Source organism: Callorhinus ursinus, unplaced genomic scaffold (genome assembly GCF_003265705.2).
Source record: "Callorhinus ursinus isolate GAN/ISIS: 27379988/994484 unplaced genomic scaffold, GSC_fseal_2.0 scaffold17, whole genome shotgun sequence".
Classification (NCBI taxonomy): domain Eukaryota; kingdom Metazoa; phylum Chordata; class Mammalia; order Carnivora; family Otariidae; genus Callorhinus; species Callorhinus ursinus.
In genome coordinates this window covers 35,489,291-35,501,028 of record NW_027397079.1, presented here as the reverse complement: position 1 = coordinate 35,501,028, position 11,738 = coordinate 35,489,291, and the positions used below count along the sequence as shown (strand labels likewise).

At 45.3% G+C, this 11,738-nt stretch overlaps 1 long non-coding RNA gene across 1 annotated transcript; it reads right to left on the bottom strand.

Annotated features, from left to right (window-relative positions):
- Window positions 1-8,608: 8,608 nt before the first annotated feature.
- On the bottom strand, window positions 8,609-10,782 carry LOC141374399 (uncharacterized). The gene is made up of 2 exons (XR_012381237.1): window positions 10,590-10,782; window positions 8,609-8,888 (listed from the first exon to the last, which is right to left on the bottom strand). It is a non-coding gene; the product is annotated as an uncharacterized lncRNA (long non-coding RNA).
- Window positions 10,783-11,738: the final 956 nt, after the last annotated feature.

Here is an 11,738-nt window from a genome sequence, read left to right as displayed (position 1 = left end):
AGCTCACAAAATAGTTTCACAGGAAGCATCTCTTTTATCTTCAGAATGGTATGGCAGGTAGGATGTGCATCATTATTTACATTAAGTGAATAAGAAAGCTGAGAGTTGGAGGTTAAGAGGCTTATCTGGAGTAACAGAGCTAATTGATGTTTTGGATGTAGGATTAGAACAAAGATTCCAGGCCCAGATCTTCTTCCAATCCATCCCACTGTCTCTACTAAACAAACAAACAAATAAATAAAATTTTCCTCTTTCTTGAAAGCTTAGAAAATTACAAATTTAGTATTTATTATTTTGTTTGATAGAAATGAAAAAATAGCTAATATTTGTTGATTCATTACTCAGTTGAGTCATTGTGTTGACTATCAAGTGCTCAACATAATTTTTCTCATTTATGAGGTAGGTATTGATGTCCCCATTGCTATAGATGAGGAAACTGAGCACAGAGAGGTTTCTGTAATTTGTTCAAATCACACAACTAGTAAGTAGTGGAGCAAGGATTTGGAAACAGTCAGCATGACTCCCGTGCCTTAACTACAGTGCTGTTCAGGCTCCTATCCTCACATCTAGCCGGTGAGGGAGGCAGGTTTGTGACTTCTTTAACTGATGATCGAAGAACCATAGGTCCAGTTGCTAGTACAAAGAACTACCCACTTTGCCAAGATGTTTGGCATCGTTTGAGTCCTTGTTGATTGTTACAGCTGAGGGACCAAGCTGGAACCAATAGACATAACTAAAAACCAATAGATATGAAACAAATAACCAATTGAAACCAATTGTTCTACTCCTAGATTCAGTTCTTCACCTGTCACTCTCCCACCCCATGAGAGCCCTCCTTTCCCATCAGCTATGTTTTTTTCACAATGGCACCACTTTTCCTCTTATTTCTGATCCTAAAAACCATAAAGTCCCTTCTCCCTCTGTTCCCATATCCAGTCAATTATCAGGGATTCCTATTTCCTGGCTGTGTACGCAGCTAGACCTTGTTTTTCCCTCTTCCGTCCTACTGCCACTACCATAGTCCAGTTGAATGACCAGACGATGACCTCTCCAGTTTCAGGCACTTTTCACAGTAGAGTCCAAACTGTCCCCAACCATCCTAAAAGCACAGCTGTCCTTATCACATTGCATGCTATGAAACCATAATGGCACCCTGTTGTCTATACAGTCTGGTTTACTTTTCCAACCAACCCATTCTCTCTCCTTTTTTCTATTGTCAAGTTCTCCTCAAAGTCCCCGACACGTGTATATCTCCTCATCGCTGTGCCTTGTTTATTTTCCCTGTTGTGTTGTTTCTCTTCTCTCATGCTTGTTCCAATCCAGGTGTCCCTCCTGTCTCCTAGGAAATGTTTTCAGAGTACTCTTCTTCTTGGACTCCTATTGTTCCTATAGAAGGTGCCCCTGAATTTAGTGTTTGATAATGTTTTCTAATTGTCTCAGTACTAATTTCATCTTTTACAGTAGACCGTCAGTTTCCAAGGTCAAGGAACTCCTCCGCTTTTTTCATGATCCTTTGTTGGGGGTAACAGAGTACTGAACTCAGAGATGGAACTTCTTAGGTTGGCTGATTTCATTTGGTGACGGTCATTGGCATCAGACCAGAAGGCAAACTAACACAGGTTGATTCAGTAGTTCTGATGAACAATCCAGCGGCCTCGCTCTAAGATGGTTACTTCTCCAACACTTGATGCCAACATCAAATTCATCTGAAGGTCAGGAAATTACAAGAAGGCCAATTCACTTTCTGTATTGGAGTTGTCTGTTTGTCCACCTTCTTGAACAGCTGAGGAACCCACCTTTTCTGATTCCCAGGTCACAGTAACTGTTCTCTAAGGCAGTATGATAATGGAGGGGTGGGGGTGAGGGGAAAATGAGTTATCTGAGTGAAAGACCACAGCAAGTGGAAGCTGATTTATAATCTCCAAAGTAATACATTAGAGAGTGGAAAGTAGCTCAAGGCAGATGTTTTAAAATAATTCATGAAACAGAAGAGAAGTTGCTGGATACAGCTAAGCACTGTTCAGAATCAGCATGTTAAATGGCCATTCATCAAAGTCAAAGTCGCCCCAGGCAGATTTCTGAGAGACTAGTACTTTGGAAATATAATAATGATAATAATAACGTTAGTATATATGTACACATTTGAAAAGTGTGTCATACTTTCCGAACTATGTTCTCCAGCACCATTAGGAATTAAATCCTTTTGCGTTGGAAGGAGTTCTGAAGGTTATCTGGTTGAAATAGGGCTCACATTTTTTTTGAATACAATTTATATACTTTTCTCTTATTTTGTCAAAGACATAAATCTATCTTTAGATTTCTAGAGCATGAATGCAAAAAAGAAAAAAAAAGTGAATTTTCAGGTTCTCACAACCCAAAGTGGGATTTTTTGTAGGAATAATAGTTGTAAAAACCAGGCTTTGTTGAGAGTGTAATGGGATTCTCTGAGTTTCTTTATCTCCCATTTAGCATAGCAAGAACCAAGTCTAGAGATGGGACTCAGATCACAGAACTGTTTCCATGTATACAAATACTGATTCTGTCTATGACGGGTAAGCGGGGAGGGGAGGTGGTTTAGGGTAAGAGGAGAATGATGAATTGTAGAGGTAGGAAGCTTGTCCATGTCTGCTCTCAAAGGACCATGAGAAGGAAAAGGGAGACAGATGCTGGAGAGACACATTGGTCTTGACTTTCTGTCTCTGGGCTGCCCAGAGGGAAGGTGTGTTAGTTAAAATCAACACAAGGCCTTTCCCCCATTTAAGACTGCATGGAAACACAGGCTCCCCACACCCATCTGGGAGTGGCTACCTCAGAGTAAACTCAGCTTGGTTAGACAGTGCAAGGGCTAGAATTTAGCTTTCCCAAGCTACCCTCGGTTCCTGTGTGGTGTGGAAGGAACTCAGCATCTCCTGTGTGCCCCCTGGGGGGTGGTGAGGCCCAGATGCTGGTTGGAATCTGGCTAGAAAACATACCAAAGAGAGATGACCGCGGTGTGGGCAAGATGGCACTGTGGCCAAGGGATGTGGAATAAACTGCCTAGACCCCGACCTCACAACCAGACCCAGGGGCCCAAAGCCTGAGGGAGTGCCAAAGGGGGCTACAGTCAGAAAAAAAGGAGGCTGGGCTCTGACTCAGCTAAGAGAGAAGAGGAACAACAAGCTACCTGGCCCATAGCCTTGCGCAGTAAACACTGGCCAAATGCCAAGAGTTAGGACAAGCTGGACATCAGTGGTCAGCAGTCCACGGAGCAGCCCAGACAAGCCACCCTACAGCAGACATGGGAGGATCCAGAGAACACCATGTGGCCTCAGGCCTCTCCCCCTTCCACCCACGAGACTACAGCAAGCTCCCTTATGCACCCAGGCACCTTCTCGGTGAGAGAAGGGAAAGGAGAGAGACATGTGGGACTCTGGGCATTTTGCCAAAACCAAGACAAAATAAAAACTGTGTTATCTAAAGAGGACTGCTCCAGAGCCTGGGATTGGACTGAGATTGGAGGGTTGGAGTAACTTAGTTTCCCACACCGCAGAGGGATGAGGACTCAGTGAACAAATGAGAACATTTCTACAGTCTTCTGCACTCGACTCTGAGAGTAGGGTGAGTGCTTTAGTGACTCTGCTCCCTCACGTGAACTTCTCCCTTCTGAGCAGGAAAAGGCTCATGTGGACCAGCGGACCAGGGGAGGCAGACGTTACTATATTCATTTTGCACATGTAGAAACCAAGGTCCAGCGATGACATGTCTCATCCATGGTCAAAAGGCAAGTGGGCAGCAAATCCACAGCAGGAGTCAGACCTCCTGATCCCAGCCCCAGGCTCCTCGTGCAGAGCTCCCGACGCTGCAGGAGACGCCCAAGTAAAGGGGCCAGTGGAACACTGATGAAAGGGGTTTATGCTCAGAAGCACGCCTTCAGTTCCGGTGTTCAGGCCCCGATCCTACCTTCTCGTCTTCGTTCAGGAGAATCCTATGGCTGCCGATGTTTCTGGGGCGTATTTACATATGGGGGCAGCATGATTCTATGTCCCTTTCATTATGCCAGAATGGAAGAGAGCTGAGAGGACATTGATTGGACAGAGTGTTTCTTTTTCTTTCTCTCTTGTTTTTTCTCCCAAGTATCACCTAAAATTGAAACCTTTATTGGCTGCAGTTTTTATCCATCTGCAAAAACATATTAGAAAGAGAAAGAGGTTGGCAACTGACTTCAGGCTTTTCCCCCCAGAGTGTTACTTACCTGACTTTAACCAGATGCTGTGTATCAGCCTTTCTCTCTCCTCCATGCTCAGCGGGTAAAAGACAAAAATATGAGGAATGCTTGTTATGCTATGGACTCTCTCCCCTCTTTCTCTTTCTTTCTTTCTTTCCTTTTTTTTTTTTTTATCCCAGGACCGGATATACAAGTTCCAGAAGAGGAATATACATCCCCAGAGTCTGAAATCAAATCTGGAATTCATATCCTCTGTAAATGTACTTTATTAAAAGCAGGAATCAAGAAAGGTTTTGGAATTATTATATTGGAGAGGTTGATTGTGTAGAGAGGACTTGGAATTAGGGATAATTTTAGACATGTTTTGCAGGCAGCCAGCTCCATGGGCGAATGGAAAAACTGGGCACTTTGGCATCAGTCCTATCCCCAAGACTTTAAAACCAGCCCTCGGACTGCATTACCAAGGTCAGAACAGAAAGCAGGAGATTGCACTAGAGCCCAGTCATCTATCTTTATTGTAATCAGGTGAACCGGAATTTCTGCAGGCGCGTTGGGCATCATGCTGTCAGCTTGGGGTTAATCTCCATAAAATCTGTTTGCTGCCACGTAAGTGTGTTTCGTGCAACCCCAGACAGGCTTCCAGGGCTGGAAGGCATGTGAGTGTGTGTGTGCATGTGCGTGATTGTGCCTGCGTGTACAAGTGTGTGAAGCAGCTGAAAGTATTGGTTGAGCTCCAGAATGAGAACCGGTTGAAGCTGCACGGGGACGAAGCGGGGCGAGTTGTTGGAGCTACACGGGAACACGCCGGCAGCCTCTACTGTGGGAGAGAGAACCACGAACTTGTCCTTTGTCCCCATAAGGCCCAGATGGTTTTCCATCAGTGAACTGTCTCTGAACAATTTTCTCCCCTTGGTTTTGGCAGCACATCCTTCTGAATACCAAGGCAGCTCACGGTATTTCTCTGATGCAAACCACCACATCACAGGGGTCAGCCAACTCAACAGCGAGAGCAAAGTGATTATGGGATTCACATTCCAGTAATAAAGGAGGAGCTAAGCCCTCTAACCAGTCACAGAAAGGCGGGAGCCCCTTGTGAACCAGAAGAGGCCCCTAGAGTGTGAGAGGTCCTGGACAGACACTCGCGAATCCACCCCGATCCCCCACCCTGATCCCCCACCCCGCCCGCGGCTCTGCATTCGCATCCAGCATCTCTCTGGTTGCTTTATTTGAAAAGTTCCCTTTTTCAGAACACATGGGGAGGTGCTGTGAACATTTAGATGGCTAAGGTCCTTGACTTTTCACGTTGGCTGCCTTTCTAAAACTTTTGAGTTATTGTCTTAATTATAGCAGCCATAAAGGAGAATTTGAAATGACCCCTACAGTGGCTCCCAGGAGAAACAGCAGTGGGATCATTTTCCCCGTGTTCCTGTCTTCTGGAGAGAACTGGATCCCTCCCTGAACCGCCGCCGCCCCTTTCTTCCTCCCTCCGCAGGGTTCTGGCCTCTGGAGATGAGCGTGGGCCTGGAGTCTCTGTCCCCAGGGTTCTCTGCAGGAAGGGTGGCTGCTCGGATTCCAAGCTTCCTGCCTGGACCAGTGACGATTCTAACACCCCCTCAGGGAGGCGGTTTGTAATGTTTGTCCTGTAAACTCTTAGGTAACTGTTCTGTTCCACCAGAGGAGGTCATGTGGCTTCGAGAGAAAAGATGTGTTTTTCTGTGGGTAGCTAAGGACACTGAGACATGGCCAGGCAACCTCGTCGACAGAACCCCCACTCTGAATAGAGAGCACTGTTCCGGGAGCCAATGGGAAATGATGTTCGTTGTCAAGTGCGAATCAGGGTGCTATAAACAGCCCGGGGGAATGGGCTGGTGGCACTTACACATCCGTCTTCAGAAACCTCACTGTAGAAACATCTCCTTTCGGAAGGCACGAATCAGTGAACCGATACACGTTTCATGAGCGACTTTCCAGAATTCTAGGCCCCTCTGCCAGAATGTTCCAGGGCATTTGTTCTTCCACTGGTTAACTTTGTGGCTGTGTTTTTCATTATTACTTCAGCTGTAGTTCTGAGTCTCCCCCTCCTTTCAGTTCAGGTCATCCTGCTTGTCTCTAAAAGCCAAAAACTTTCCCAAAATGCATTGAGAGCAGCAGGTTCTAAGTGACTAGAAATGACTGAAGGATGGGAGAAGGGGGCTCTGGCCCCGACCTTCAGTGGGCCTCAGGCTTTTCCCTGTGGCCTCACCTGCTGTCACGCCTCAGGTGCAAACAGAGCCAACCACTCTCAGCTGGGATGTTTTTATCTTCTTGGGTTTTTTTGTTTTGTTTTGTTTTTTAATGGAGGTATAATTTACATACGATGAAATGTGCAAATCCTAAGCATTTGTTTATATTTATATTTATCAAACTACTACTTCCCAAATCAAGAATATAGACCTTTTCCAAGGCCCTAGGGAATCTCCTTGTGCCCAGTTACTGCATGTGTAAAGTCCCTCTATAAATATCTTGTGTTATCGGGCTCTCTCCTCACTTGGGAGTGTCTTGACTCATTGCCTCCCTGGCTCCCCACCAGCTCATTCTCCAATCTTTCCCTCCCCCAGACACCCTCTCCACAGCAGGACAGCCAACAGCCAAGACAGCTGGGTGAGGGAGCTGGGGCAGATTCCATTGTCTTCTTTTGAAAAGTTATCAGCTGGAAGCTCAGAGAAGTCAAGCAATTTGCTTCTGGCCATACAGCCCTAAGGAATGGTGCGATGGCTGGAACCCAGCTCCTGCAGGTTTGCTCTTGGCTCTCTTTCCTCTGCCTGGGCTTTACTCACCGCACAAATGTGGCCATTTTCAGAAGAGCACAAAGCTATGCTCCGCTGGAGTGAGAACTCATCACAATGCAGACCACACACGAGCCACAGGAGTGGGTGCATGGAGCCCAGCTTTGTCCAGGTTAGATGAAGTCCCGGCTGCCCCTCGACTGACCGTCAGCCCCGCCTGGCAAGCTGGTGATGTGCGTTTTCTCCTCACACCCTCTCCCTCCTCTTCAGAGCCCCAACGCCAACGAGGAACACACTGGTCCTCAAGCTTTAGCATGCCTAGGAATCATCTGCAAAGTGGGATGCACATGCCAATTCTCTGGCTTGGGGCAGGGCTCAGGGGTCTGCATTTTTGCCAGGCTTGCTCTCCCTGTCCCCCACTCACCCCAGGGCATCTGTGGGACCGAATAAACACCGTGTGAGAGCTGCTCTATCTCTTCCGCCTCTGCAGCTTTCAGCAGTTCCCATGTTCTACCCTCTTCTACTTGTCCCTCCCTTCCTGGAAGATTTCCCCCATCCTTAATTTCTTCCTACCCAATCTTTGCCATCTGCCCAGCCCCTAGATTATCGGGTTCCTTTTGATCATGAGTCTATTATTCAGCCTGTTCACCTAATTTCTAGTTCTTCCCCCGAATTGTCCCTTAAACTCCAGAGAGCCTTAATGTTTATGATGATTTAATCCAGTCTACACACACCGCATACACATGCAAACACACCCTCTGCTGAAAACCCTCTTGCAGCTCTACTAAGTCAAGCCCAGACTCCTTCAAGTAGCACATCAGACCTCTAGGTTCATCATCTGTTCTGCTTCCTTGAGAAATACCCTCTCCATGATTTTCCTGCATGCCTAGGCAAGCTCTCCTCCCTTTGCCTGGAAAAACCCTCCCTTGGGCCCATCTGCTGCACAAACACCTACTTTCCTTTCAGGACTGAGATTGAAGGAGGGTTTCTTCCTTCAGGAAACATCTCAGGCTCTCCCAATACCACCCCCTCACCCCCAGAACAGATTTTTCCTTCTTTTTAGGCAATGTCTTCTCTAACCAAATCAGGAGCCATGTATCCTCAGAACCTGCATGGGGTCTGAGGGCAGAGCCACCCAACATGTTCCTGGACAAAGGACTGTGGCCAGTTTTATGTCAGGGTCGTGTGCTAAAATAATATGCCAGTGATAATGTTGATTGAGTGTTTCTATAAGCTAGGCACTGTTTTAAGTGCCTTTCCCCCCCCAATTAGGCTTGTTTGTATAAGCTGTTTTTCTCAGATGTTGATTATTTAAAATGATCTCATGTCTGTAGAGTATAATGTCTCAGGTTTCAGAGGATGCCATGTACCTTTTAATTGTAGCATCTAGGAGTCAATAAAAGCAATTGTCTCCGGTTGATCTGAGGGTTCCACCCCTATGGGAGGCAAGCTATAAGCTGGGTATCTATGATTCATTCATCTGAGTGGGATATTTTTCTTTTTTTTTTCCTTGTAGGTTTTAAAAATGCTAATTGAATAATTTGAAGGGTGATGTTCTTATGTCAGCCCCATCCCCAAAATATCTGAAAATCTGAATATAAGTCAAGTAGGGGGGAAATGATTCAAAATACACAAAAGATTCGATACAAAGAAATTTATTTTAAAACCCACTCTCTGGACATTTAAAATGCCACAAGGAAGAGTGCCACTTCTCTAGACAGAGGCTTCGCACTCCTCTAGATTTATGATGCAGGATATTGTTGAGGTGTCTCAGTAGAGAAGGGGGAGAGCTGAGACCGAAGCCTAGTGATCACTAGAATGTGCTGGCATTTCCCAGCAGACCAGCAGTTTAAAGCCACCAAAAGGTACTTCTTGATTCATTAATCTCTTCGTTAAGGTGGGAGTGGAGACAGGGAAATCTGTTCAAGATAAGCATGAAGTACAATACGATTTTGCCTTCTTATAAAGAGCCATCATTCACATAAATTGCATCCTTCAACCTTTCAAGGGATTAAATGCTACAAGACAGACAGCATCTGGTTCAAACAGCCTCAAATCAAAGCGGGTAACAATACACTGCCTGGTGAATAACAGGCAGGCTCCTGTGTCCGTATGAGGCCAAGAGCAGAGGAAAAAGAAACCTGTGAGGGGCACCCTCAGAAAGTGTACACTTGTAGATGTGTCGGGGAAGATAGTGATGACTGTGGGGATAATAAGGCCATTCTTCTAAGGTGACCCTCAGCGGCAGGCGGCCACCCTCCTCCAGGGGATGGAACACAGCTCTCCTTGACCCAAGGACTAGAAAAGAGAATAGAGGATAGAGATCGTCCCTTCTGAAAGCCACCAGCCAGGGCCATTAATTAATGTGCAGGCTCAAATTGGCTTCTTACAGGGTTTCTTAAGAGAGCAGAAGGAGAGGCTGCTTAGAATTAGAGAAAAAGTTGTGCAAGTTTGACTGCTTTGTCTTGGTCCCCTCTTTCTTCCCCTCCCCCCTCAAGTCTCCTCCCCTTCATCTCCATCTCAGGCTCTCATCACTCTTGTGACCTCTGCCCTTTGACCCTTCCGAGGAAGGATCAGATGCATGCCATTCACACCTCCATGTAAAGTTAATCCTCTCGGCATCTCCCAGGTATTCTGCTTTAGCCATACCCCCCAATGAAAGGCTCTCCTCTGCAGAAGAATTTCAGATTGAAAATGCCATGTGCTTTTCTGACCGGTAAGAAATTCAAATGCTGAAGGTTTTGAGCGAGGCCTGCCGTGAGCATTTCAGGCCACCATTTTCTGGAGCTTTTCCTGAGTCTTATTGGGAGTATTAATATTTAAGGATAGTGTGCCCAGAACTATCCTAGGTTTATTTGTATATTAATCTCTTTTACAGTTAGTTTTAATTTCTATCAAAGTTATACATGTACTTTCTTAAACATGCCTGATGTTTAGACCCATCTGGAAAAAAATGTTTTAAAATCTTCAAGCCTAGACTTCACTCCAGACCAGCTAAGTAAAAATGTGTTGGAGGTATGGCCTAAGTAGGGGGCTTCTGAAGAAGCCAGGTGACCCAGTGTGAGCCCACTGACAGAGGTCTGAGGGGGATCATCCTACAAGGCATATTTAAAACCACCCCAAACCAAACAGCAGCCCTCTCCCCAAGCCTCACCTGTCTTATTTCTCACTTCCCAGAAATAATAAATTCAACTATCTGAGCTGATTCATCTGATATTTACCCTCGTATTTCTAAATTACATGATTATGTTGCTGCTACTTCATTTTCCAATGCTGATCGTTTCTTGACTTCCCACCATGGAAAATGGGATTTAGCTCTTTCATACTACCACCACCCACACCTCGAAAGCTCACACTGCCCAGCCCCCAGCATCATCCCAACGTGGTTATAATTTGGTTATAACAATATTCACATTCTGATTCTCTTCTCTGCTTAGTTTTTCTATGTACTTATCTATATAATTGAACCCCACACTCTCCCCAAATTGTTCTCTTCCCAGTTGGTGAAATGTTTTGAGGAAATAAATCACTCCCGCTGCCTTGGGACCTTCAATCTAGACTGCCACTTGGTCAGGCTGCTTCAGGGTGATCCCCCTCACCATCAGCCTGGGGATTCCCACCTTCTTTTGTGTTGGATCCGTTGCCTTCATTGTCTTCTTTTTGGTTTTCTTCCTTATTTTTGTGGAGTCTATCCACCAGGAGCTTCTGGGGAAAGAGTACATAGGAGCAAAGTTTTTGAGACCTTGACTGTCTGAAAATTCATTATTCTCTCCTGGAGTTTGGCTGGAGATTGACTCTTAGGCTGGAAATAATTTTCCCTCAGAATTTGGAAGGCATTGCTCCATTGTCTTCTAACATTCTGGTTACTGTTGAGAAATCCAATGCCATTTTGATACTTGACAATTTGCATGAAATTTTTTCTCTCTCTTAGAAAGCTTATTGGGTCTTCTCCTTGATCCCAACATGCTGAAATTTCATGACAATATACTTGGTGTAGCTTTATTTTCATCCACTCTGCCAGGTACTCAGTGAGCCCTTTTAATCACGAAAGGCAAGCCCTAGAGTCTGAGAAATGGAATTATTTCATTAACAATTTCCTCTTCCACTATTCTGTTGACTCTTTTAAAATTTTTTGTTATAGGGGCGCCTGGGTGGCTCAGTCGTTAAGCGTCTGCCTTCGGCTCAGGTCATGATCCCGGGGTCCTGGGATCGAGCCCCGCATCGGGCTCCCTGCTCCGCGGGAAGCCTGCTTCTCCCTCTCCCACTCCCCTTGCTTGTGTTCCCTCTCTCGCTGTGTCTCTCTCTGTCAAATAAATAAAATCTTTAAAAAAAAAAATTTTTTTTTTGTTATAGTCACTATGCTATACATTACATCCCCAGAACTTGTTTATCTTATAACTGGAAGTCTCTACCTTCTGACTACCTTCAGCCATTTTGCCCATCCCCCACCTCCCACCTCTGGTAACCATCTATCTCTTTAGATTCCACACATAAGTGAGATCATACAGTATTTGTCTTTTCCTGACTGACTTATCTCATTTAGCATAATGCCCTCAGGGTCCATCCATGTTGTCACAAATGGTGGGATTTCTTTCTTTCCCATGGCTGAAAGATATTCCATTGTATGTGTATACCGCAACTTTATCCATTTGCCCATCTATGGACACTTAGTTGTTTCCATGTCTTGGCTGTTGTACATAATGTTGCAATGAACATGGGAGTGCAGATATCTTTTTGAGATAGTGATTTCATTTCTTTTAGATAAATAC